The sequence below is a fragment of the Somniosus microcephalus genome, chromosome 3 (assembly GCF_052327205.1).
Source record: "Somniosus microcephalus isolate GS21.2 chromosome 3, FLI_Smic_1.0, whole genome shotgun sequence".
Classification (NCBI taxonomy): Eukaryota; Metazoa; Chordata; class Chondrichthyes; order Squaliformes; family Somniosidae; genus Somniosus; species Somniosus microcephalus.
Genome location: NC_140989.1, coordinates 291,836,563 through 291,863,816, shown reverse-complemented (window position 1 = coordinate 291,863,816; position 27,254 = coordinate 291,836,563). Strand labels below are relative to the sequence as shown.

Genomic DNA, 27,254 nt, shown 5'->3' with positions numbered 1-27,254 from the left:
TCACCAAGGATCGAGCAAATGTCATGGCGAGAGCGGTTGGATTTGCTAATCTTGCAGGCTTTCCAAGGGTGCAGGGCATCGTTGATTGCACACATGTGGCCCTTAAGGCTCCCCATCGCAATCCTGGTATTTTTGTCAACCGCAAGGGCTTCCACTCCCTCAACGTTCAGCTGGTGTGTGACCACAAGAAGGAAATTTTGCATGTTTGTGCCAAGTACCCTGGCAGTTGCCATGACTCCTTCATACTGCGCCAGTCTACTGTGCCTCCGCTATTCAGTCCGCCACACCAACTTAACGGATGGCTACTTGGAGACAAGGGCTATCCCTTGAGGACGTGGCTATTGACGCCGCTGAGGAGCCCATCCAACGCAGCTGAGGAGAACTACAACTCCAGCCACCTTTCCACCAGAGCCATGATCGAGCAGACCATTGGTCTGCTGAAGATGCGCTTCAGATGCCTGGATAGATCAGGTGGAGTCCTGCAATACTCAGCAGCCAGGGTCTCCAGAATCGTTGTGGTTTGCTGTGTGCTTCACAACATGGCACAGCGTCGTGGCTTGCAGATGGCCGAGGACCAAGTGGCTCCTGACATATCCTCCTCAGATGAGGAGGAGGAGGAGGGGGAGGAGGAGGAGAGCGAAGACGAACATCTTGCAGAGGCTCATCAACCAGCGGCAGCAGTGCGCGAGAACATTGGTGGCCGGCATGCAAGGAACGCGCTCATATTGGGCAGATTTGCTGAGCCTCGCCCATGAGGGACTATTGCCTCGCATCCTTTTACCTGAGCACTGACAGTAGCCAGGAACCAGCTGACTTCTAGCGATGTGACCACCATACTGACCTCAAAGTGAAAGTCCCATTCGCGAAATGACACACGCCACAACTACAGCAGTAGCCAACAGATGATTTATTAACATTATTCTGATGGCTTTCAACCATAACACATTAAATTCCACCCAAGTGACTACCCTTGTGACTATTTGTGCAGTTTCTTTCTCTTACGCGTGCTCCTACGTAGTGGTTCCCCAGTGGCATCAGCAGATGTGGAGGCCCCTTGATCACTTCCTTGCTGCTCCTGTCTGGACACCTTTGGCGGGCGTCCTCTGGGGTTGCGAGCCTGTAAGGGCTGCGCAACAGTCTGCTGCTCCTGCGGCTGTGCAGGGGTTGAGACGCCGATCTCACTTGGGTGCTGACTCAGATGGGGCTCTGACCGAGGACTTGTCAGTGGCATGGAAGTTTGAGCGCTTGGAGAGGAGCCCCCACCTCCTTGTTCTCTGCCACCATCATCCCTCTCATGGGTCAGGTCCCCCTCAGCGCTTGCAAGTGGTGAGAGAGCACCTTGCTGCACATCAGGGGAGCCATGGGGACCCGTGTCGGGACTGGCAGTCCTTCTCAGAGGGACTGCCATGAAGGTCTGGTTTCTCTGTTCAATAGCTGCCCATCGCTCCTCCAGAGATGTCAGTCTAGTCTGAACACTCACCATGTTTTCAACACTCGCGCGACTTATCTCCTCCATGGCCGTAGCCAGCCTTTCCACGGAGGTTGCCATCCTTTCCGTGGTAATGCGTTGATGCGCCAATGACTCCACAAAGGCTCTGCTCATGTTAGCGACGGACTCCTCCATTCGCTCCACACTCGCAGCAACCCTGGAGACAAAACCTGCCAGAGACTCCTGCATATTTTCCTGGAGTGCCATCACCGCTGATACTGTGGATGGACCCAGAGGCAGAGGGTCGACATGCAGCTGAGCCGAGCTGGGAGAGTGCTGCGCCCTCCGACTAGGACTCTCCACTGCTGTCCCTGTCTCCACCATCTGCTGAGGCTCACTTGTGAGCTGTGATACACCAGGTGACAACACTACTCTATGTCCCGAAGGTCCCACCGAGGTGTGAGTGTCTGCGCTGGTGCTGGGTGCGTTGCCTTCTGCTGACGCTGCGCCCTCAGAGGTTGCAGCTTCCTCTGAGGAGTCTGGATGCTGAGGCTGAACCTCCTCCTGCGTCCTGGAGACGGGAGCTTGCGATGGTCCTGTGGGGGAGTAAAGGAAAGTGTCAGAGATGAGAGGCCAGGGTTACCTGCACAGTGCTTATTGCAGATGATCAGAGGTCCATCTGCTAGAGCTTCCAAGTCATTATCAGCAAGTCATGCAATGCAATTGAGAGAGTTGGAAAACTCTTCTGTCACCAGCTTGCTCTGCTGCACCGGTCTCTCCGTCCCCCACTTGTGTGTCGTCCTGGATGCCGACGATCTCCAGGATCGCCTCCTCCCATGGGGTCAGCTGGGCTAAGGAGGCTGCCCCTCCCCCTGTCCTGGCTCGCTCTATTCGGTTGTGAGCTCTCTTTTCCTGCAATGGGGGAGACAAGTGGAGTTTGAGCGAGAATGAAGGAGTGAGTGTAGAGAATCGATGGCATAGATGCTTAGAAGGAGAGAAAGATGGAGTGAGATGGCAAGACCAAGGGCCCTCCCTATGTGATGTAAGTTGTTTTCATAGCATGACAGTGATAGGGAGTGTGAGGGCTGCATAGTCCATTAGTTAGGTGAATGTGACCATAGAGAGGGAGTGGGAATGGGTGCATGGATGTCAGTGTCAAGTGGGATGTGGAGGAAGAGATTGGTAAAGCTGAGAGCTGTTGAGGAAAGGCAATGGGGATCAGATTAAGAGTGATGGGAACATCATACTCACTTTTCCAGTGCGCAGAAGGTCATGGAAGCGTTTCCGACACTGGATCCATGTTCTGCTGGTATTCGAGCTGGCGTTCACCTGCTCTGCCACCCTCAGCCACACAGCCTTGGTTTGCTGGGGTGGCTTCTTCCTCCCCGAGGAGGGGAAGAGCACCTCCCTGCTCTCTGTCGCTCCCTCCACCAATGCCTGGAGGGCTGCCTCGTCAAATCTGGGGGATGCCTTACTCCGATGTGTCGCCATGATTGATGATGGTAGCAGCAGCTGCCAGGGCCAGAAGCTTGGCAGTCTGCTGAAGTGAGCAAGGCTTGTGGAAGCCCTTAAATGAAGCAGCAGTGATGATGTCATCGGAGGCGAGCTTCCCACCTGAAAAGCTCTCCGGCTAGGGGTTCCCACACGTGGGGAATCAATTGGGCTATAAAATCAAAATTGCATCAATTTCCCACATCGTTCAGGATTCGTGTGGGAAACACGAAATGTGGGGAACACGACCCCAACCCGCCCCCGTAGCAAAATCCAGCCCTCAGTGTTTGACAGCTTCAAACAGCTGTGAAACACTGACATTTCATTTGTCAAAAACTCTTGACAGATGAAATTTCAGTCTGTGACGTCACCTGTTGCCGGGTGGCCCTTAATTGGCCCGCTGAGCCTGCTGGGCGGGCTCAACAAGGTCAATCAAGGGAAAATCGCGTCGATTGGCCGGACGTCGATGGATGCGGGACTAAAACCCGAAAGTTGTAGTCCCACCTCCTTCCCGACTGCTGAATGAAAATCCAGCCCAAAGTCTTGCTAAAAGTTCGCTTTCAGCAATGTTGTAACATGGAGTAATGTAGTGCAGGTCTGTGCTTGCTATTACCTAAGCAGTGATTACACTGTAGGCAGTAGCAAGGTGGAGGCCAGGCACAAGAAGAAAATATAAAACTATATAGCCATGTTATTAATTAATTCCAGTTTATTAGGACCCTTTCACTTGCTGTATGGAAGCCAGCCTGCCTCCCAGTAGCATTCCTTTACTTTCTTTTGCTGGACTGCAAGAAAATGAGAAGAAACAGTACTGAATTCCAACTTGGTCACATCTTAGAACCAGACCACAAATAGCCCCACCAACTAAGTTATTAGATCCATTGTTTTACTTTGAAAATACTTCACCCCATGCTATTCCTTCCCTCTAATGACTTTTCTTGTCATTGATAGTAAAAAAGTAGGAATTGTTCTATCCCTGTGTTAATCCAATATGCGCATATAAAATAAACAGCATTGCGGGAAAGTATACTAGCTATATTCATGGGTGCAGAAATTCCGGTCCTTACATGTGGGTACGTGCTGTGTACTCACCCGTAGGAACATCGGAAATGCCGCTTTCAGGCATGCACTGCACATGCGCTGGAAACTGGCATTTCCGACCTGTCAAAAATGCTCTTGACAGATCCTCCGGCAGCCCTGGAGAAGGGCCTCTGCGGGTGGAGAGTTCTGTTTTTTGGAGACCCTCCGCCCGCAGAAAACACTTACAATTCTTGCGCCTGGTAAAAGCAGGCGCAACACCTGCTTTTACCAGGATAAGAGTTGAAAAAAGTAAAAAAAAACATTTTTCCACTGATTTATCATTTAAAAATACTTTAAAGAAAGGTAAGTTTATTTTTAGCCCAGTTAAAAATTTTAATTATTTTTTTCAAAAATTTTAAGGTCGGAGCCGGGGCCGATGTGCCTGGCTTGGCAGCAAAGGTTTGGCCCATCCGGCGGTGGTGGGGGCCAGGAGCCCCTTGAAAGCCAATTCGTGATTCCCCACGGTACCCAACAACTTAGGGCTATGGTAAGCCACCTGAACAAACTCACCCAAAAGGGAGACCCCTCGGTCCACTTCATGGAAGTGGAACAGGCAGCAGGCATTAGCGAGTGCGATGAATTCGAAATGGCCAAAATGCTCCTTTTCTCCCTGGATGGCAACCTCTACCAGTCCCTCTCTGCGGAGAGTAAAAAAGGGCAGGGCGGATACGCTGTTATCCGGGAGGAAGTTCTGGAGGCCATGGGTATGAATGATGGAAGTCCCTTCTCCCAGATGGAGAGGACAGCACAGCTAGCAGGGGAGACCCCACAGGCTTTCGCAGACTGACTGTGGCCTGTGTACAGGAGTGCCTGTAATGGGGATCTCAACTGGGCTCACCTGAACCAGAACGAGCTGGCCCACTGGCTCTGAAGCCTGGTGGCAAACAGCTTGCCGCAGATCAGAGCTAAGGCTGAGCTTTGGTTTGACCCGAAAGACCCCCGGGTCACCGAGGAGACAGTGGTCAGACAACTGACCCTGGCTTACCAGAACGGTAGAGGGATAGAAGAGCACCCACCAAAAGGAGAAGTATATGAAATAAAACCTAGCCAGAGTAAGAAAGAGTGGCACCAGGAAGGGGATAACCCTTCCGATATGAAGCGTAACTGCTTCGGGTGCGGGAAGAATGGGCATTGGAGAAGGGACTATAGGAATCCATGGAAGAATAATGTGGGGAAAAACTCCCCAGCTCCTGCCGCAAAAACAGAAACACCGAAACATAGAAACATACATAGAAGATAGGAGCAGGAGTAGGCCATTCGGCCCTTTGAGCCTGCTTCGCCATTCAATGAGATCATGGCTGATCATCCAATTTCAGTACCCTGTCCCTGCCTTCTCCCCATATCCCTTGATCCCTTTAGCCTTAAGAAATATATCCAACTCTTTTTTGAATATATTTAATGAACTGGCCTCCACCGCCCTCTGTGGCAGAGAATTCCACAGGTTCACCACTCTCTGGGTGAAGAAATTCCTCCTCATTTCAGTCCTAAATAGCTTACCCCTTATCCTTAGACTATGACCTCTGGTTCTGGACTCCCCGGCCATCAGAAACATCCTTCCTGCATCTAGTCTGTCCAGGCCTGACAGAATTTTATAGGTTTCGATGAGATCCCCTCTCAATCTTCTAAACTCCAGTGAGTATAAGCCCAATCAACACAATCTCTCCTCATACGTCATTCCTGCCATCCCAGGTATCAGCCTGGTGAATCTTCGCTGCACTCCTTCCATGGCAAGAACGTCCTTCCTCGGGTAAGGCGAACAAAACTGCACACAATACTCAAGGTGCGGTCTCACCAAGGCCCTGTACAACTGTAGCAAGACATCCTTGTTCCTGTACTCGAACCCTCTCGCTATGAAGGCCAACATACCATTTGCCTTCTTAACCACCTGCTGCACCTGCATGCTTACCTTCAGCGACTGGTGCACAAGAACACCCAGGTCTCTTTGCACTTCCCCTTCTCCCAATCTATTGCCATTCAAATAATAATCTGCCTTCCTGTTTTTGCCACCAAAGTGGATAACCTCACATTTATCCACATTATAGTGCATTTGCCATGTTTCTGCCCAATCACCCAATCTGTCCAAATCGTACTGGAGTTTCACGACATCCTCCTCACAGCTTACCCTCCCACCCAGCTTTGTGTCATCTGCAAATTTGGAGATATTACATCCAATTCCCTCATCCAGATCATTAATATATATTGTGAACAGCTGGGGTCCTAGGACCGATCCTTGCGGTACCCCACTAGTCACTGCCTGCCACTCGGAAAACGACCCGTTTATTCCAACTCTTTGCTTTCTGTCCGCCAACCAGTTCTCTATCCAAGTCAATACCTTGCCCCCAATCCCATGTGCCTTAATTTTGCACGCTAATCTCTTATGTGGGACCTTATCGAAAGCCTTCTGAAAGTCCAAATACACCACATCCACTGGTTCTCCCTTATCTATTTTACCAGTTACATCCTCAAAAAATTCCAGTGGATTAGTCAAGCATGATTTACCTTTTGTAAATCCATGTTGACTTTGTCCGATCCTGTCACTGCTTACCAAGTGCTCTGCTATTACATCTTTTATAATAGATTCTAGCATTTTCCCCACTACTGATGTCAGGCTTACCGGTCTATAATTCCCTGCTTTTTCTCTACCACCTTTTTTGAATAGTGGGGTAACATTAGCTACCCTCCAATCCATGGGTACTGTTCCAGAGTCTATCGAGTTCTGGAAGATGACCAGCAATGCATCTACTATTTCTAGGGCCACTTCCTTAAGTACCCTGGGATGTAGATTATCAGGCCCTAGGGATTTATCGGCCTTCAGTCCCATCAATTTTCCTAACACCATTTCCATACAAATACTGATTTCTTTCAGTTCCACCCTTTCATCAGGCCCTATGTTCCCCGGCATCTCTGGGAGGTTATTTGTGTCCTCCTTTGTGAAGACAGAACCAAAGTATGAATTTAGATGGTCTGCCATTTCTTTGTTTCCCATTATAAATTCCCCTGATTCTGACTGCAAGGGACCTACGCTTGACTTCACCAATCTTTTTCTCTTCACATACCTATAAAAGCTTTTACAGTCAGTTTTTATGTTCCCTGCTAGCTTACTCTCATATTCTATTTTCCCTTTCTTAATTAATCCCTTTGTCCTCCTTTGTTGAATCCTAAACTGCTCCCAATCCTCAGGATTATTGCTTTTTCTGTCCAATTTATATGTCGTCTCCTTGGATCTTATGCTATCCCTAATTTCCCTTGTTAGCCACGGTTGAGTCACCTTTTTTGTTTTATTTTTATGCCAAACTGGGATGAACAAATTCTGTAGCTCATCCATTCAGTCTTTGAATGTTTGCCATTGCCTATCCACCGTCAACCCTTTGAGTGCCATTCCCCAATCAATCCTACCCAACTCGCTCCTCAGACCATCGTAGTTTCCTTTATTTAAATTGAGGACCCTAGTCTCTGAGTCAACTACTTCATTCTCCATCTTAATGAAGAATTCGATCATATTATGATCGCTCCGACCCAAGGGGCCTCGTACAACAAGATTGCTAATTAATCCTTTCTCGTTACATAATACCCAGTCTAAGATGGCCTGATCTCTGGTTGGTTCCTCGACATATTGGTCCAGGAAACCATCCCGTAAACACTCCAGGAATTCCTCCTCCACAGTATTGTTACTAATTTGGTTGGCCCAATCTATATGTAGATTAAAGTCACCCATGATGACTGCTGTGCCCTTATTGCACGCTTCTTTAATTTCCCTTTTCATGCCATCCCCAACCTCCGCCTTACTGTTGGGAGGTCTATATACCACTCCCACTAATGTTTTTTTCCCCTTAGTATTTCTCAATTCTACCCATACAGATTCCACATCATCAGAGCTAATATCCTTCCTTACAATTGTATTAATCCCTTCTTTAACCAGTAATGCTACCCCACCTCCCTTTCCTTTTTGCTTATCTTTCCTGAATATCGAATACCCCTGGATGTTGACTTCCCAGTCTTGGCCATCCTTGAGCCACGTTTCCGTAATCCCAACCAAATCATATTCGTTTACCTCTATTTGCGCAGCCAATTCGTCCACCTTATTACAAATGCTCCTCGCATTAAGACACAAAGCCTTCAGGCTTGTTTTTTTAACGCTCTTAGACCTATTAGAATTATTATTTACTGTGGCCACGTTTGATTTAAACCGTTGATTTCTCTGACTGCCACTTTTGTTTTTCTCCTTCCTATCTTTTGCTTTTATCCCTGTTTCCCTTTCCTCTGTCTCCCTGCTCAGGTTCCCAACCCCCTGCCATTTTAGTTTAAACCCCCCCGAACAGTGCTAGCAAACCTCCCAGCAAGGATATTTGTCCCGCTCTGGTTCAGGTGCAACCCGTCCGACTTGTACAAGTCCCACCTTCCCCAGAATCAGGCCCAGTGATCCAGGAAACTAAAACCCTCCCTCCTGCGCCAACTCTTTAGCCACGCTTGATTCGATAGTAGCAGCACTCCGAGTCATCTTAACTGGCCCAGGGAAGGTAGCCACCGCCACGGCTACTTTAACTCCATCTGCCCCACCCAACACAGATCTATGACTAGAACCAGCGCAGCCTGTCGACCTGTGTCCCCTTGAATACGATGAATGGGGGCGGGCCCTGTGTTAAGATGGGGCTGGAGACGGTGCAGGGGAGATATTTGGTGGACACTGGAGCTTCCAGCATGGTGATCCATTCGGAAGACCCGACCAATTCGCCCAGGTCTAACAAGGTCCCATTTAGCCTAATGGGATTCACAGGGAACGAGCAGGCTGGGGAAATGTCCAAACCTTTGGCCATAGATTTAGGATCCCTCCATACCACGTGGGAGGGTAACCAAAAGACCGACGAGGTGGCCAAGCAGGGGGCCAGGGAAGGAGAGTTCTGGGATCCCTGTAAAGTAGGTCCAGTAGCCGCAATCCAGGACAAGGGAGGCACACAGGGGATAGCTTTGTCCCCGGACTTAAAGCAGGTCCAAGCCCAGGATTCTGCCCTTAAGGCCGACCTGGTAAAGAGAGAGAATGGGGAGTCCATAGAAGGCCCGTTTGGGGCAGCAGACGAGACTTTAAAACAGGTTCACTGGCAGGCTGCTAGTTACATTAACCAGTGTAAACTGTTTAAACCCAAGAAAGGGGAACGGCCAGAAAGGGTGAACTGTTTTAAAAATGGAGATCATCAGCCTGCAGCTGTGGCAGATTCACAGACAGCGCAGCAGTGGCTTGTGTGACTGGAGGGGCCCTCCCACCACTCATCTGGGACACGCCTCCAGCAGCCGGAGCCCTAAGGAGGTCTCCTCGCATGCCACTGCAGAAACTCCCATGGTCACCAGTGGACCAGTTTAAACGGTCCAGCCCCAAATGGGCCGCAACCCAAAAAGCAATGCCCAAGGTCAGGGACCAGTCTAAGGACAGGGATCCCCAGCCTACAGCCTCCAAAGGTGAGGGACTCACAGGAGAGGTAGCGTTAGGCAAAGAGAGAGAGAAGTGTCCCCAGCCTGTGGCATCAGGCTGCGCAGAACCCACAAGACAGGACAGGGACTCAGTAGCCATACCGAAGTGGGTAGTGTGCTGCAGTACAGGAGGGCACATTCCCCCGCTCATCTGGGATTCAGGGAAACTCCCAGTTGTTTTAAGGAGGATTCTTCGGGTCCGGCGGCACAGACCACCTTACGCCCAGGCATACAAGCTGCCCAGCAGCCACAAAAGACGGAGACCCAACAGGAATTAGCCTGGCCATCCGGAGACGGGCGGCGGATATATATAGCTTTAAGTTTAAGAGTGTTTTATAGTTTGGTAGTTTTGGAATTTTAATAGTCTAATTTTAGTTTATGATAAGTTTAAGTTTTGAAAATTTCGGTAACTGTGTCAAGCCAGAGAACCTTCTCGGGACATGGCTATTTTGTTTATGTGTCCCTTCAGAAAGGAAATCGGCATGAGAAAGGTTCTGCTCCTGCTCGCCCTGGTAGGGGTGAGCATCGGTGACCGAGAAGATGTGGAAAACTCCCACATCTATGGGTGCTCGGGAGAGAGAGTACCGATCGTTACCGCAGGGGGTGACGAACAGGGTGTGGAGGAGCTCGCCATCTACTTCCATGAGGGAAGGTGGCCAGGGTGGTTGGGGTCTAACTCGACACAATACTCCAGCCAGACCGGGTTCACTTACGGGAAGGCCTCCATCCTGTGCCCCAGGGTACAGGTCGTGGCCACAAGGGTCAGTGTCACTGAGGGGAAACGTGTGCGTTTGACATGCAAGGGACAGATTCCCCTGGATAGGTGGTGGTGGCTCAGGAAGCTGAGCAGGGACATAGGGGACCATACAGTCAACTGGGAACGACTTGGGGAACGACACCCACCGGATGATCACAGGGACCCGAGGGGGAGTGAGTGTGTGTTGGGATAAGTGGTGGAAGTCGGAACAGGGAGTTTACATTTGTATGTGGGGGTCAAAGAAAGTCTGCCCCACAGGCATATCCATCATCTTCCACAGACAATGGCAAGATGCCGGGGAGGGGATGGGGTGGGATTCTAGCCTGCATGCGTGTGCGGTCCCACACTCCCCAATCCCAGTCAATGCCACCAAACTCGTTGCACGCCCCCAAAAGCCCCTGCCCATGACCACAACATCACGGACCATAGTAGAGAGGTGTCCTACCACCACCAAGGGACCAGGGAATGGGTTAGTCCTAGTGCCAACCGACAAGTTGCTGTACCAGGGGATACACTATGCAGTGGCTTCAGTGATCCTAAACCTTACCGAGGTACACTTACCTGAATGGTGCCCTAAGGAGACAGAACAGTTATACCAAGCCCTGCTGAAAGAAATGTTTAGGAGGTTTTATGAATTCGACTTTGCCAACGTAGACAAAGCGAAACTGTACACACTCAGTAGTAGTTCTATACACCAGAATAAAAGACAATCGAGATAGGGGCCAAGATTTTGGATACTGTAGTTCCACCCTGGTGGGATATTTTTGAAAATATAGAGGTCCCTTCTTGGATTAGAATGGCTTCACACATTTTAGTAGTTTGCCAGCTCGGTATAGTCTTCTACTTGCTATGCACAAAGTGCAAGGGAAGGGACAGAATGCTCCGATTCCAACATGAGAGAGCATGGGACAAAAATAAAAATAAAGTCTATGACCAGCTATAAAAATGAGCCTCAACAGTTACTAAAAATAAAGATTGTAACCGTGTGTTTTTCTTTTTCTATGTATGTTTTATATTTTTCCAAGGTGGTGTTGCAGGGGTGTTGGACCCCCTCCGTGCTTGGATGTTGAATGTAACCGAATTTCTCTTACCTTGTACATATATCTGAACAGTACACCTAAAAGGGGAATGTGTGTTTTGGGGTTTTAGATAGATATAATACAGGGGAAGGTTGGCTCTCAGGGATCAGAAATTTTGCTCACCCAGTATGATACTCTAGCGAATAAAGTATCACAGGGGGGACTGTAAGATTTGCAAAATTTAGCAGAACCCCAAAACGGAATGATGACCCTGTTAAAAACAATTTTCAACAATTGCAAAAGAAACCTGGGAGATAAAATGCATGGTTGGGCCTAGCAGGAGGATTCAAAGATTAAACACAGACATGGCATTTTAAAAGGGCATGTATGGGCTTGTAGAAAAAGGCTGGGGCAGGAATGTGGGATCGACCTCTGCAAAGGAACAGTTTTGGATATTCAAGGTAGCCAGACTGTCTGGGAGAAACAGTAAACGAAACTCAGCCCCTATCCAAGAATTTACATTCAAACAATAAATCAATGAAGAACCAGCCTTACCTAAGATCCAAGACCCATTAAAAACATGCATAATACAAGACATGCCACTGATCAACAAAAGGGCCCCTGACCCCAGGAGGAGAAGACAATCAAACAACAGTTTAACCACTCAGAGAGACATCCAAAACCACTTCACACACTTAAACCAATTTCGAAGCAATCCCGAAACCAGTTAAATAAATGGGACCAATCAATGTTAACAAGCCCGCCCAAAATTTAACAATGAACCGAGACTGATTTGGCGGGCAGATAAGCAGGCCTCAATTAGTATAAACTAAAGCCTGTCTCCACAAGAAATCAGTTTGATGAGTTCGATGGGTTCGAACAGTTCGATAAGTACAGTTCAGCAGAAGGAGTTCAACAGAAACAGTTCAACCAGTTCGAGAAGAAAGGAGAGACCCATCGTTCAAGTTTAAAACACCATCAAAACTCGGCGGTTTCAGAAGCAAGCATCTGGAAGCAGTTCTCTCTCTCTCGAAGAAGAAGAAGAAGAAGTAACACATCATCGGACACCTCGCGGCACCAAGGGCCCCACAAAACCAACAACCAAATATTACCAGAAGCCAACCAGGTAATACTGGGCCACCACGACCAACAGAAACCAACTCGGAAGAAACCGAAGATCTGCAAGTTTTTTCCCACTCTACAAACTATTCCTGCATTTGGTGAGCATTTTCCTTGGTCCTCTGGAGTCCAACTTAGTTAGTGTAGTGGGATTGGGAGGGGTGAAGTATTTTGTCTATTGTTATTCTCCCTCGTATATTCCGAAGTGTTCCCCCTTTTAGAGTGACATAAGATTATTGTGTTGTGCATTTTTCCTTCTCAAATAAAAACCAAAGTTCTTGTATCAAATTCAGTTCTCTGCTGCAATTTCATTACAACCCCCAAATAAGTCCAGGTCTAGAACCAAGGGAGTGGGAGCGATTCGAACCGCTCAGACGTCAGAGGCGAAGCTGATCACAAACACCACCTCTTACACATGTGCAATTTAGTTTAACAGTCAGGAAACTGTTCATTATTGGACACGTGATGGCTAGGGAAGGCCTGCACAAGTCACCAAGCAGAAAGCTATATTTTTAGTCATTACAGACAGATGCAGCTAGAAAAAATTACATATGTCACTGCCGTCACCACCCATTTACATTATTGCACCAGCATTACACTCTGGAGATGCCAGGAAAATCCACCAGCTGCGGAGGCAACAGCAATGCTTAATTTACTTCCTGATGTCACAACTGCTGCTAGAAACAGTGCTGTATGGTTAAGTGCCTCCTCTTAAGTCAATTATTATAGGCGGAGATTGCCAAATATATGCCCTGTGATTCCAAAGTCTCCCAGCATGTCTGCATTGAGGCAAGAGGATTCATGGAAGAGAAATGGTACAGGAAAGGAAATATTGAAAAAATATATATTTAAGAGTTCTTCGACACTTAAAATGATTGAAAACCTGAGCCGAGTAATTTAGTTTCTAAGCAAGGTCCCCATAACCTGTCCTCTGAAGAGATAAATTTAGTTCCTTTTTACATCAGGCCTCCAAAACTGCCTAACAAGATGTTTTCTGTGTGAATCATAAAATGTCTCCAATTCTGACTGTCCTTCACACTTCTGCTGTTGAGAGGGTGGGTGCATGATCACAGACCACTGCCAATGTCCCCTGTAGCCAACCAAGTGCTGGGTACTGCCCAAGCAGGACTCTTCTTCCTTTCTCCATCTTTTTAAGACAGCATTACAGCCTCCACTCAGCATAGCTCAGATTGGCAACTAAAGAGTGCAGGTACTGAATCTACCTCTGCCTCACTCTCTAGTACAATGCATTAGTGTTCTCATGGTTGCCATGTATACGTTCCCCCCCCCACCGCCCCCACCACCCAACCCCCTCCCCCCACCACAACATAGATTATAATGGTAGCTGGGCTGTCAGCTCCTATCAGTGAATCTCAATTAAGGAAGACTTAAAAGCAAAATCAGCTCTCATCAATTATTTCAAAATTTCAGACTAGACCTCTATGTCCAGCTTCTAGCAAACTACACAATATAAATAATAAGTCAACAGTAAATTGAATGTAATCACCACTTAAGTAGTCTTTAAGCTTGAAAACATAACTATATATGGTTCTTATGTATATTAGGCACATACAACACAATTTATGCCGCAAGAATATACACTTTTAATGACTTCACGTCCAATAAAACTAAAATGTCATTCACTTAACTCTTTTGTTTCAATTTAACAGCTAACATAGTAATATGATAAGCTATGTAACAGTTAATTAACTCTAGAAAACACAAGATAGTAGTAACAATCATTTTAACAATTTGTTGGACCAATAAAAACAAAATGTTAATAATACAAAGAAATGAAGCAGTTACACAGAGTTGTCCCAAGCCAGGTAAGAGATACACACTTGCATAAAGTTCAGATTTATCTCACTCACCGTGTACAGTTACTGAAGTGTTGAATTGTTGGTCTTAACACTTGAGTGTAAGATTTCTATAAGGAAGGCAGAAGGCTTTACATATGGACCATGCACCAATCCAGTACAGTCAGTCTGCACTTCTTCAATGTCTCCATCTTCATTTTTCACAAAAATTTCCATCGGAAATACTGATGAATGGTGTAAAGGTTCAGCTGAACATTAGAGCTGATCTGCAGAGACAGTGAAAAATGCAAAGCAGCTCAGGATTCCTTCCCCAGCAAAAAACGGTATTTTAGAATTACTACAAAGAGAGTTGGTAAATTAGTAATAGTATTTTACTACAGATTCTAAAATGATTGTTAACAATCTTTAAGCCTATGTGACAATGAACAGAACAATGCTACTAAACTGTTCATCACAACACATTGAGCATTAGAGGGTGCAATCATTGCACTAAAACATGGCGTTGAACTGTGTATTAAAGAGGAACTATCATTTTACTTCGATTTTTCTCCCCTTCTTACCCGAAGGTGCTAACTCTTGGTAGGATATGGTTTCACTGGTGCCAACAGCCCTCCTACTCATCATCTAAGTGGCTATTCCTCATGCATGAGTCTGCCAGAAGTGCATTCTGGCAGGCTATTCGACCATTGTATCATAGCCAAGCCCAATCCTGTCTTCCTCGGACATCTGCAAACATGCAGGGCTGGATTTTCATTGAGGAGGTGGGTTGGAGGCGGGACTACAACTTTTGGGGTTATAGTGCCGCCTCCATCGAGTTCTAGCCAACCCCCGCGATTTTGACTTGATTGACCTTGTTGAGCCCGCCCAGCGGGCTCAGCAGGCCAATTAAGGGCCACCCGGCAACAGGTGAAGTCACAGATTGAAATTTCATCTGTCAAGACCTTTTGACAGAAGAAATATCAGCGTTTCACAGCTGTTTGAAGCTGTCAAACACTGACAATCTGTACTCCAGGTTAATTCCTTCCTCTCAGGATGATTTAGAGATCTCCCCGGAACAGAAAGCAGAGGCAGTTGCTGACCACATCCCCATCAATCCATCCATTTCGCATGCCATATCACAGCGCAAAGCTGAAATGAGGGACAGCACAAATTTTGCAAAATTCCATTAATAAATTTATCAACATTCATTAAACACATATATACAACAACAATATTAACTAATCACCCTTGTGCAAACCCTTATTACCCCTCTTTACAGTGCCTTTTCCTAATCTACTGCTCCTACGTAGTCTGTACCCAGTGGCTGCAGCAGGGCTGGTGGAAGGCTGCTGAGTGTCGGTGCAAGAGACTACAGATGGCCTTGCAGGATGCCCTTGAGCAACTCTGAGCCTGGAAGGCCCGGCTGTACACTGTGCCACCTCAGGCTGGGCGGCAGCAGTCTGGCCTGGCTGGATAACAGGCAGTGACAAGAGCAATGGCGAAGTGGCAGCAGTGGGAGCAGGAATGCTGTCATCCTGAGAGAGGACAGCAGGTTCCTGCTCGACTGACACACTGCCATTCCCCCAGGGCAGCACCTCAGCATCCCTACGAATCTGCTGGTGCACAGATTGCTGGCCTGCTGCGACACCATGAGATACCCGGTGGACTGTGGTGGACCCAGCGACGATGGCAGCAGTCAGAACTTGTGTGGCATCAAGCTGAGACTGCATGAGAGCAGTCTGAGACTCGATGGCAGCAACCACTGACTGCATTACAGCACTAAGACGTTGCATGGCTTCCGCCTGTGCTGCAATGGATGCTGCCACATCGCCCATGACACGCGGCATGAGGTCTGGGTCCCCACGGTCTCCCTGGGAGTCCACCATCCTTTGCAGACTGCCAAGGATGGGCTCCATGGTGTGCGCAGAGCTCTGTGCAATGTTGGAGGTGGACTCCTCCACGCTCCTTACCATTGCCGACAGGCTCTCAGGCACCCTTGCCATTTCACCTATCATCTCCGTGTGCATGCCCATCAACCTTCTTGTGAACACCTCCCCATTGAGGTCCTCATCTGAGTCCTGTGCAGCAGAACTCACACGCGAACTCGCCCTCTGGGAAGCTGGCTCCCGAGCTACCCTTTCCCCCTGACCTTGCTGCAGCCCGTTCGTCCCCGGTGCATCACCCAGTGCAGACCCCTCTATTAAACTTGCCACTAAAGATTGCGTAGTCCCAGTATCTGAGGTGGTGCCTGCGGGTGAGACATGCAGTGAAGCGGTGCTTTGCTCCTCCTCCTCTTCTCTCGCCTCACTCTCACTGGGAGGCTCAGGGACAGACTGGTCAGCTGGTTGCTGATTATCTGACAGCATAAAGGCACAAGACTCGCGTTAAGGTGAGGGCAAGGGGGCAGGAAGGGAGCACGGAATGCAGACAGTATAATGAGCTGGAAAGTGAGAAAGGCTTGTGGTGTGAGGGGGAAGTGGAATAAGAGAAGGAGTAGGGATGAACATACCATTGTTGCCCCCAAGGGGGTCGATTTCGCCGATGGCCACAGTGCCCACCACCTGGCACCCAATGACTCTCAGCACTCGCTCCTCCAGGACTGTAAACTGTTGGATGTCCGCTTCACCCCCGCCTGTTCATTCCTGCTCCCTCCTATTGTGGCCGAGCTTGGCCTGCAACAGAAAGGAAAGTGTGTGAGTGAGTATGCAGCTATGTGTTTGGGAGATGTGCCTGCCATAATTGAATAGCTGTGATTGTAGGCAAGGTGTGAGATGTGGATGTGAGTTTTAGTAGGTGGAGATGCTTGGTGGGTAAGTGGTGGGGGTGTGGTGGTTTGTGCAGTGTATACAGACTGAGGTTCAGATGCTGGTATGTAGGACTTGCTGAAGCATGTACTCACCCTGACCACCCGAGTGAGGTCAGTGAATTTTTATGGCACTGTGTGAGGGTCCTGAGGACCACACTGCTGGCTGAGACATCCTGGGCCACTTCCCTCCACATTGCCCTGAAGACCTGAGGCAATGGCCTCCTGCCAGTGGCCAGGAACAGCACTGCCCTCTTTCTTTCGACTGCCACGACCAATGCCTCCAATGCCTGGTCGCTGAAACGGCGAACTCTCTCCCTGGGACTGGGATCAGCCATGAGGATAAGAGGTGCAGCTGTTGAGTTGTGTGGAGATTGCCTTCAGAGCCAGCAATGTTGAGAATGAGGTTGTGCAGAATGATTGAACCTCCCCTTTAAGAACTGGAAGGAACCAGTGTGAATGATGAGTCCCAACTGGAGTGCACCTGAAATTGGTTATCGCTCTGCGGGTAGTGCCCCGCTCTCTGTGTGTAGCGCCCTAAGTTAGGTGAGTAGTGCTTGATTTAGTGCTCCAGTTCTTTCTTGGAGCACTAACAATCAATTTAGCGGGAGGTCAGAAGGATTCTCCAACTTTTTAAAATTTAGCGATACCGAATTTCTAGTCCTGTAGGAATGGTCAAATTCCTATCTAGAGATTGAGTTTGACGCAGGCAATCAATCAAAAAGGTTTTTAATATCAAACTAACGAGTTTAAACAGATGGATGCAAGAGAACTATGAATATAGGTCTTAACAGGTCGGAGGCTCCACGAGGACTTCCTGGGCGGTCCCGTGGATGGCATCATGACGTCATCACATTTTTCCCGCGTTTGGGTGATCACGTGATTAGCGGCATGACGTCATCGCGTTTGCCCGTGCTCTTAAAGGGACAGCGCACTATACATGCAAAAAGTATATACAATGGTACAGATTTAGTCTGCAGCTAACACCTCGTTAAAGGGAATTATGTACAGTTGTTCAGAGTCCCTCAGTGGCTCTGCCACATGCGCCCCCCCAGAACTGTCTTTAACAGAAAAAGTCAAACGATGAGGGGGTCTGACAAGCCTGTCAGAACGACTCCTGTATTCCCGAAGCGGAAGCTGTTGGACAGCGGGCGGTCTGACAGGTGGTTGCACTTGTTCTGGCGTGGCGACGGTGGGCGGCCGACCTCATCTCGGTGGCTGTGCGGTCTCGACGGGACGGTCAAGGTCCAGGTGTGCTGGCTTCAAACGGTCGACCGAAATGTGGTCCGGTTTACCACCGACATCCACCTTGAAGGTTTTGTCTCCTGCCTCTAACACGCGGAAAGGACCAGTGTATGGGGCCTTGAGCGGATCCCGGTGAGCATCGTGGCGGATGAACACGTAGTCAGCTTGTTTCAGCTCTGCCGGAACGTGAGAGCCCTGAAACCCGTGAGAACCGGCGCGAAACATCTGGCTGCTTCCTGGTGGCTGATAAGCTGGTGTGAGGCGGACCATGGCTCCGTTGGTGTTGGCAGGAAATCCCCTGACACTCGCAGTGGCTGACCATAAATGAGCTCTGCCGCGGAAGAGTGAAGATCTTCCTTGGGGGCTGTGCGAAGGCCCAACATGACCCACGGCAGCTTGTCTGCCCATCCAGCGTCTTGGAGGCTGGCCCTCAGTGCGGCCTTAAGCAATCTGTAAAAACGTTCGCACAGACCGTTCGCTTGTGGGTGGTAGGCTGTGGTGCAGTGTAATTTGACACCGAGTCTTTGAGCCACCGCATTCCAGAGCTTGGAGGAAAACTGCAGTCCCCGGTCCGAAGAGATGTCAGCAGGCACTCCAAAACGGGCGACCCATGAAGAGATGAACGCCCTGGCCACGTCCGCCGAAGAAGTAGATGACAGGGGAACCACCTCTGGCCATCTGGTGGTGCGATCTACTGTGGTCAGGGTGTGCGTAAAACCATGGGAAGGTGGAAGTGGTCCTACCAGGTCCACATTAACGTGGTCAAACCGACGCTCAGGAACTGCAAAGGTGGCCAATGGAGCCTTAATGTGGCGCTGTACCTTGGCCTTTTGGCAGACCACGCAGGTGTTGGCCCAGTCGCGGACATCTTTATGCATGCTCCGCCAAACGAACTTAGATGACATTAGCTTCTGAGAAGCCTTCATTCCTGGGTGTGACAACCCATGTATGGCGTCAAACACCTTGCGGCACCAGGCGACCGGCACAATAGGGCGAGGGTCCCGAACGGAGACGTCACACAGCAACGTGGTACCAGCTGAATGGAGCCTGACGTCGGCCAACTGGAGGCTAGTGGTGTTGGTGCGGTAAGCCTGCACTTCTGGGTCTGAGACTTGGTCTGCTGCCATGAGGGCATAGTTGATGCTCAGCTGGACTGCATGCACGGTCGCGCAGGAGAGGCAATCTGCCACCAGGTTGTCTTTACCGGCCACATGCTGAATATCTGTGGTAAACTCGGAGATGTATGTCAGCTGACGTTGTTGTCGAGATGACCACGGTTCGGCGGTCTTGGCCATGGCAAAGGTCAGTGGCTTATGGTCGACGAAGGCGGTGAAAGGACGTCCTTCCAACAAAAACCGGAAATGTTGGATGGCCACAAAAAGGGCTAGTAACTCACTGTCGAAAGTACTGTACACCCGCTCGTTTCGCCGCAGTTGACGGCTGAAGAATGCCAACGGCTGCCACGTCCCGTTCACCCACTGCTCCTGAACGGCGCCGATTGCATAATCTGACGTGTCGGTGGTGAGGGCGATGGTGGCTCCTGGTAGCGGGTGCGCCAGCATGGTCGCGTTGGCTAAAGTGCTCTTGGTGTCGGTGAATGCCCGGTCCATGTCAACCATCCAGCCTACCGGATCCTTGCCAGACTTGCCCTTGAGGGCCTCGTACAGGGGCTGCATGAGCAGTGCTGTCTTAGGCACGAAACGGTGGTAAAAATTTACCAGGCCGAGGAACTCCTGCAGGGCCTTTACGTTCTGCGGGCGTGGAAAGGCTGTCACCGCCTCTACCTTCGCTTGCAAAGGAACCGCTCCCTCCGAGGTAATGCGATGTCCCAGGAAATCAATTTGGTGCAGACCAAACTGACATTTGACTGGGTTGATAATCAGGCCGTGTTGGCTGAGGCATCGAAAGAGGGTGCGTAGCTGAGAGATGTGTTCCTCCTTATTAGGACTGGCAATGAGGATATCGTCTAAGTAGACGAAAAGGAACTTGAGGTCCCGCAGCACGGAGTCCATGAGGCGCTGGAAAGCCTGGGTGGCGTTCTTCAACCCAAACGGCATCCTTAAAAATTCGAAGAGACCGAAAGGGGTGATGACTGCGGTCTTCGGGACGTCTTGCAGGTGCACCGGGACCTGGTGGTAGCCTTGGACAAGGTCAACCTTGGAAAAAACGGTGTTTCCTGCCAAATGGACAGAGAAATCCTGAATGTGGGGGATTGGGTATCGATCAGGAGTGGTGGCGTCGTTTAGGCGCCGATAGTCGCCGCGGGGCCGCCATCCGCCGCCAGGTTTCGGTACGATGTGAAGAGGCGAAGACCAGGGACTATTCGACCTGCGAATAATCCCTAAGCATTCCATTGTTGTGAACTCCGTCTTCGCGACCGTTAGCTTGCCAGGTTCGAGGCGCCGGGCCCGCGCGTGGACCGGGGGGTCAGTGGTGGTGATGTGGTGTTCCACACCATGTTTCGTGGCCATGGAGGAGAACGTGGGCCTGGTCAGGTCTTGAAATTCGCCTAGCAGGCGAGCAAACTCATTCGGAGTCGGGAAAGCGCAGGAGACGGTGCGCGACATGGTGTTACTACGGTGGCAAGGGATAGAGTGAAACGTGGCCGCGTTGATCAGCCGCCGGTTCCTTACATCGACCAGGAGGCTGTTGGCGCACAGGAATTCTGCACCGAGAATGGCTTGCGAAACCTTGGCCGTAACGAATTCCCAGAAAAACCACTGGCCGCCGAAGCACACCTGGACCTGCCGTCTGCCGAAGGTCCGAATAGCTCCGCCATTAGCCACTTCGAGGGGGAGGCCGTGCCTCCCAACCTGTACATCAAGAGCTGACGCGGGTAGAATGCTGCACTGCGCTCCGGTGTCGCACAGGAACCGACGACCGGATAGGGTATCTGTGATGAAGAGCAGCTTGCCTGCATTGCCGATTGCCATCACGGCCGCGGGGCACCCGTTAGACCCGTTCTTCATTGGACGGAGTTGTTGTTTTTTATTTTTTTCTTCAGAGAAGCTGCAAGGAGGGCGACAACATCTCGCCTTCGCGCCAAACCGCGCGTGGTAGAAGCACAGCCCCGCGGGCTGAGGAGCTGGGGCGGCGTCTGTGGGGGATGGGCGCCTCGTGGCAGCGCAGTGCTGTTGCATAACTGCGAATATTTTGTCTGCCTCGGCAGCGAGCGCTGCGTAGTCTTCGACCTCGGATCTCGCCAAGGCCGTTTGCACTTGCTCCGGTAATTGGCTGAGGAATAACTCTCTAAAGAGAAAGCATTCCGGTTCGGAGCCGAGGAGTGAGAGCATTTGGCTCATCAGCTCGGAAGGTTTGGAGTCCCCGATCCCAGGCATAGCGAGCAGCCGACGGGCGTGCTCTGACTTCGTGAGCCCGAAAACCTGTAGCAACCGCGCCTTGAGGGTCTCATACTTGCGGTCCGATGGGGGGTTCTCGAGAAGACTGACGATCCACGAGGCGGTAGAGCCGTCGAGTGCAGAGACCACGTATAAGTATCGGGTCTGATCCTCAACGATGCCTCTCAGGGCGAACTGGGCTTCAACTTGGATGAACCACGAGGTCGCTTGTTGCTCCCAGAACTGCGGCAGCTTCAACGAAACGGCGTTTGCCTCCATGCTGTGTTCCTTTTGCGAAATCCGTTCACAAAAGTCGGGGTCACCAATGTAGGAATGGTCAAATTCCTATCTAGAGATTGAGTTCGACGCAGGCAATCAATCAAAAAGGTTTTTAATATCAAACTAACGAGTTTAAACAGATGGATGCAAGAGAACTATGAATACAGGTCTTAACAGGTCGGAGGCTCCACGAGGACTGCGTGGGCGGTCCCGTGGATGGCGTCATCACGTCATCACGTCTTTCCCGCATTTGGATGATCACGTGATTAGCGGCATGACATCATCGCGTTTGCCCACGCTCTTAAAAGGACCGTGCACTGTACATGCAAACAGTATATACAATGGTACAGATTTAGTCTGCAGCTAACATCTCGTTAAAGGGAATTATGTACAGTTGTTCAGAGTCCCTCAGTGGCTCTGCCACAGTCCCATGATTCTAATCAGTCACCATAAATAACACATAGCATTACATTGCATCACATCCTTATTGTTGTAGAGCAAGGCCACGGGAGATATATATATGTTATATATAGAATCATAGAATCATAGAATAGTACAGCAAAGATGGAGGTCATTCGGCCCATCAAGTCTGCACCGACTCTTTCGAAGAGCAATCCTCTTAGTCCCACTCCCCCTATAGATATATATATAGATATATATATGCACCACACCTTAAGTGACCCACTTTGGCCTCACACCTTTCTTAATTGTAAAATTTGTGTCACACTTTCACCTGATTGGCTCATAAAATAGCAACAACTTATAACTGGAGAGGTAGGGAACATACAACTTAAATATGGGGAAAGTGGATCAATAAACTTTAAGATACAAAAAGAACAAAGCAAGTTTAACAGTCAGTACAATTTACCAATAACAGAAAGAAGAAGGGGATTGAATAACATTGTTCAAAGTATTTTTTTGAAAATCACTGCCATCTTGGGTTTTCCACTAAGTTGAGCACTTATTTCTGGAAACAATGTTTGTAACATAGTGAAGATATAAAATAATGTGAGAAATTAATTAAACTTACCTATATAATAAAATTTCCTGTTTTTGAATTGCCTGTAACAATGTTTACCATTGGAAGCTCTGTGTATGCTTGAGAAGATGTGAAGATGCCGGTGTTGGACTGGGGTGGACAAATGTAGGAAGTCACACAACATCAGGTTATAGTCCAACAGCTTTATTTGAAATCACAAGCTTTCAGAACGCTGCTTCTTTGTCAGGTGAAGTGAAGAGAAGCATACAGGCACAGCATATATAGTCAGAGAAAACTGCCAGATGATTACAGGTAATCTTTCTAACTGCCCTTTATCACACCTCGGCAGAGAGATAATCACAGCAATCAAAGGTGTGAATGGTGTCCCAACAGGTCAGTCAGGAAAACATTACATCAAAGAACAATGAGATGGGGTCACAAGGGGTCAAATGTTATAGATGCTGGGGTCTATATGAAAAACAGAAGAAAAAAAACTTTGCTGGAAATCACAGCAGGTCTGGGCACATCTGTGCAGAGAGAACAAGCCAACGACGACTCGAGTCTGGATGACTCTACGTCAGGTGGGGTTACATGTAGCGTGACATGAACCCAAGATGCCGGTTGAGGCCGTCCTCATGAGTGCGGAACTTGGCTATCAGTTTCTGCTCGACGATTTTGCATTGTCGTGTGTCTCGAAGGCCACCTTGGAGAATGCTTACCCGAAGATCGAAGGCTGAATGTCCTTGACTGCTGAAGTGTTCCCCGACTGGGAGGGAACACTCCTGCCTGGCAATTGTTGTGCGTTGTCTGTTCATCCGTTGTCGCAGTGTCTGCATGGTCTCGCTGATGTACCATGCTACGGGGCATCCTTTCCTGCAACATATGAGGTAGACAACGTTGGCCGAGTCACATGAACGGGATATGACGCTCGACTCGTCGATCGACAGTTCCGGCGGGCCACAGCAAAAAATCGCATAGACCTCCTCAGAAGGCAAACACGGGATACAACCAACAGAGTACCCTTCATCGTCCAGTGCTTCCCTGGAGCGGAGAAACTATGCCATGTTCTCCGCAGCCTTCAACATGTCATCGACGACGACGAACACCTCACTAAAGCTATCCCCACACCTCCACTACTCGCCTTCAAACAGCCGCCTAACCTCAAACAGACCATCGTTCGCAGCAAATTACCCAGCTTTCAGGAGAACAACAGCCACGCCACCACACAACCCTGCCACGGCAACCTCTGCAAGACATGCCAGATCATCAACACAGATACCATCATCGCACGTGAGGACACCACCCACCAGGTACATGGCACATACTCATGTGACTTGGCCAACGTTGTCTACCTCAAACGTTGCAGGAAAGGATGCCCCGGAGCATGGTACATCAGCGAGACCATGCAGACACTGCGACAACGGATGAACGGACACCACACAACAATCGCCAGGCAGGAGTGTTCCCTCCCAGTCGGGGAACACTTCAGCAGTCAAGGACATTCAGCCTCCGATCTTCAGGTAAGCATTCTCCAAGGCAGCCTTCGAGACACACGACAACGCAAAATCGTCGAGCAGAAACTGATAGCCAAGTTCCGCACTCATGAGGACGGCCTCAACCGGGATCTTGGGTTCATGTCACGCTACATGTAACCCCACCTGACGTAGAGTCATCCAGACTCGAGTCGTCGTTGGCTTGTTCTCTCTGCACAGATGCAGCCGGACCTGCTGTGATTTCCAGCAAAGTTTTTTGTTTTTTTTCTGTTTTTCATACAGACCCCAGCATCTGCAACATTTGACCCCTTGTGACCCCATCTCATTGTTCTTTGATGTAATGTTTTCCTGACTGACCTGTTTGGACACCATTCACACCTTTGATTGCTGTGATTATCTCTCTGCCGAGGTGTGATAAAGGGCAGTTAGAAAGATTACCTGTAATCACCTGGCAGTTTTCTCTGACTATATATGCTGTGCCTGTATGCTTCTCTTCACTTCACCTGACGAAGGAGCAGCGCTCCGAAAGCTTGTGATTTCAAATAAAGCTGTTGGACTATAACCTGATGTTGTGTGACTTCCTATATTTATGCTTGAGAAGCCTGAGTCTCCTGTTCATGCAGAGTTCCAGAACCATCTCTGTTCGTTTAAGAGACTCATGCTAATTGACTACAGGGCCTACTGCGTACAACTTCTCGAAATCTTTATGATTGACAACAAGATTAACCATTAATCAATTGTGCCAGGACTAGTTACTTGTAAGCCTCATCCAACTTCCACTCTGGTGTATCAATGGAAAATTAAGATATGAAAGTAATTGATTTAAAAAAAATAAAAAAGCAAAGTATAAACTCTTCAATTTTTTCTGAGGTAATTTTCCCCAAAAAAACAATCAGCAGTTTACATGTGTGACAAATGAAACTTTAAACAATGCCAAATTTCAAAGCGTAATCTTTATATGTTGCAATGTATTGTAAATGCTTAAAGTAACTGCTTTTTTATATTGAGAACTAAAAAATGACTGCCTGTATAAACAAGTAGTAACTTCTGAAAGTACTGTGGGGACATTCGGAATAATGTGCAAGTTTATTGGGCATTAGGGACCAGAAAAATAGGTGGAAAGGTGGGAGCTTGTAAATGAGGTAGAAATAACAGGTGCATGCATAATGCATGAGGTACACCTGCTCTTGTATCCCCACTAAAATGACACAGAGGTGACATAATAATGTCTTCAAGTAATTTTCCTGTGTTTAACTCTGCATACAGCAATTTGCAAGGTGGCCCATATAAAGTGGCTGTTCTGAGTTGCTGGATTGTCCTTTAGGTTTAAAGGTCCTTATAGGGTAGCCAGCAATTTCCATTTTTATTGAAATGTTATTGTTGATGCACTTTTGCAGAGATTTTCAAGCTTCTTTATGAGCTAGGGCTGCACTATGTCTAGTGCATTTCTAAGACAGCTTTGGGGTAACAGTTTACATCTCCCACCATAACCTTTTGTATAATGGGTGTTGCCTTCATCATACATGTATTACTTTAAAGATGAGGAGGACCTTTTGGATGCGAGGGAAGCAAGGCTACACTGCTGGAGGAGGGCGCCAACCAACATTACCCTGCAAAGTAAACCTATCGGCCACAGCATAATTATTTCAAACTGAGAAGTGAGAAATACATATGGAGGCTCAGGATCACCAGCGAGACATTAATAGAGTTGTGCAACATGCTCCAGGAAGACCTCCAGCCCAACTCCAAGTCAGACATAGAACTGCCAATAACAGTGACAGCCACAACAGCCATGAAAGCTTTTGTCTTGAGCTCTTTCCAGGCTGCCGGCGGTGACAGTCAGTCTGCAATGTATAGATGCCTTGAGCTGGTGACTAATGTCCTGTTTACAAGAGCAGTTATCACATCATTTTCCACCAAGGCACGAGAAAACAACAGGAGATAGTCCTAGGATTTTTCTGAGTGGTAGGAATTCCCAAAGTTGAATGTATAATTATTGAAACACATGCAGCCCTATGCACTCCTTTATACAGAGAGTCCTATATTGAACTACAGGTTTTCTACTCAATCAATCTCCAGCTTGTGTGTGACCATCTGCAGAGGATAATGCGGGTGATTGCCCACTTCCTTGGCAGCATTTACTTCATGGCATATTCCCACTGTGCCCCATTATTTGCTAATTGTTTCCTGCATTACAACAGTGACTACATTTCAAAAGTACTTCATTGGCTGTAAAGCGCTTTGGGATGTCCTGAGGTCGTGAAAGGCACTATTTTTGTCTTCTTAATAACCATTAAGTCAACCCCAACCAATACTCGCTACAGTGCCAGCAAGTCAGCAGGGCCAGACTGCCCCGAAAGCAGCCAAGTTGCCACAGCCTGCAGCTAGACCCTCACAGGTTCAAGCACACAGACATCACTGGCCATGAGTATCTCAAAGGCACTCACGTGAGGAACAGCAGCCTTCCACCAGCTCTGCTCAGGCCACTACACAAGCAACTTATGGGAGTTGTAGAGTTAGTAAACTTCTTTAAAGAAAAGCACTATTGATCACCTGGGAGAGAAACAAATGAAATGCATTTATTGGCCCAGAAATTCGGGTCTCCACGGGTGAGTACGCACAGGGTACTCACCCGTAGGCCCAATGGAAGTGCCGGTTTCCTGCATGCACTGCGCATGCGCGGGAAACCGGCACTTCCATTCCCCTGAACGAAGGGGTTCAGAGTTTGAACGCGTGAGCAGGAGAGGCTGCGCATGCGCATCAAACTTATTTTACAGGTTTTCCTGGGAAGGTAAGTCTCCAGAAGTTACGCATTTAAAAAGCAGGCGTAAGGCCTGTTTTTTACAAGGTAAGTGGTGAATTAATTAAAATTAAAACATTTTTTCCACAGGTTTATTATTTTTAAATACTTTAAAGCAAGGTAAGTTTATTTTTAGCCCTGTTAGAAAATAAAATTATTTTTT

General features: G+C 48.6%; 1 long non-coding RNA gene across 1 annotated transcript in view; it reads right to left on the bottom strand.

Moving 5' to 3' along the window:
* The window catches only part of LOC147122060 (uncharacterized), a 33,559-nt gene extending 6,618 nt beyond the window's left edge, over nucleotides 1-26,941 (bottom strand). The window contains exons 1-2 of the long non-coding RNA XR_015075420.1: nucleotides 26,845-26,941; nucleotides 14,230-14,441 (exon numbers count right to left, since the gene is read on the bottom strand). This is a non-coding gene — a long non-coding RNA (uncharacterized LOC147122060). The remainder of the gene's footprint in view (nucleotides 1-14,229; nucleotides 14,442-26,844) is intronic.
* Between the last annotated feature and the right edge of the window lie 313 nt (nucleotides 26,942-27,254).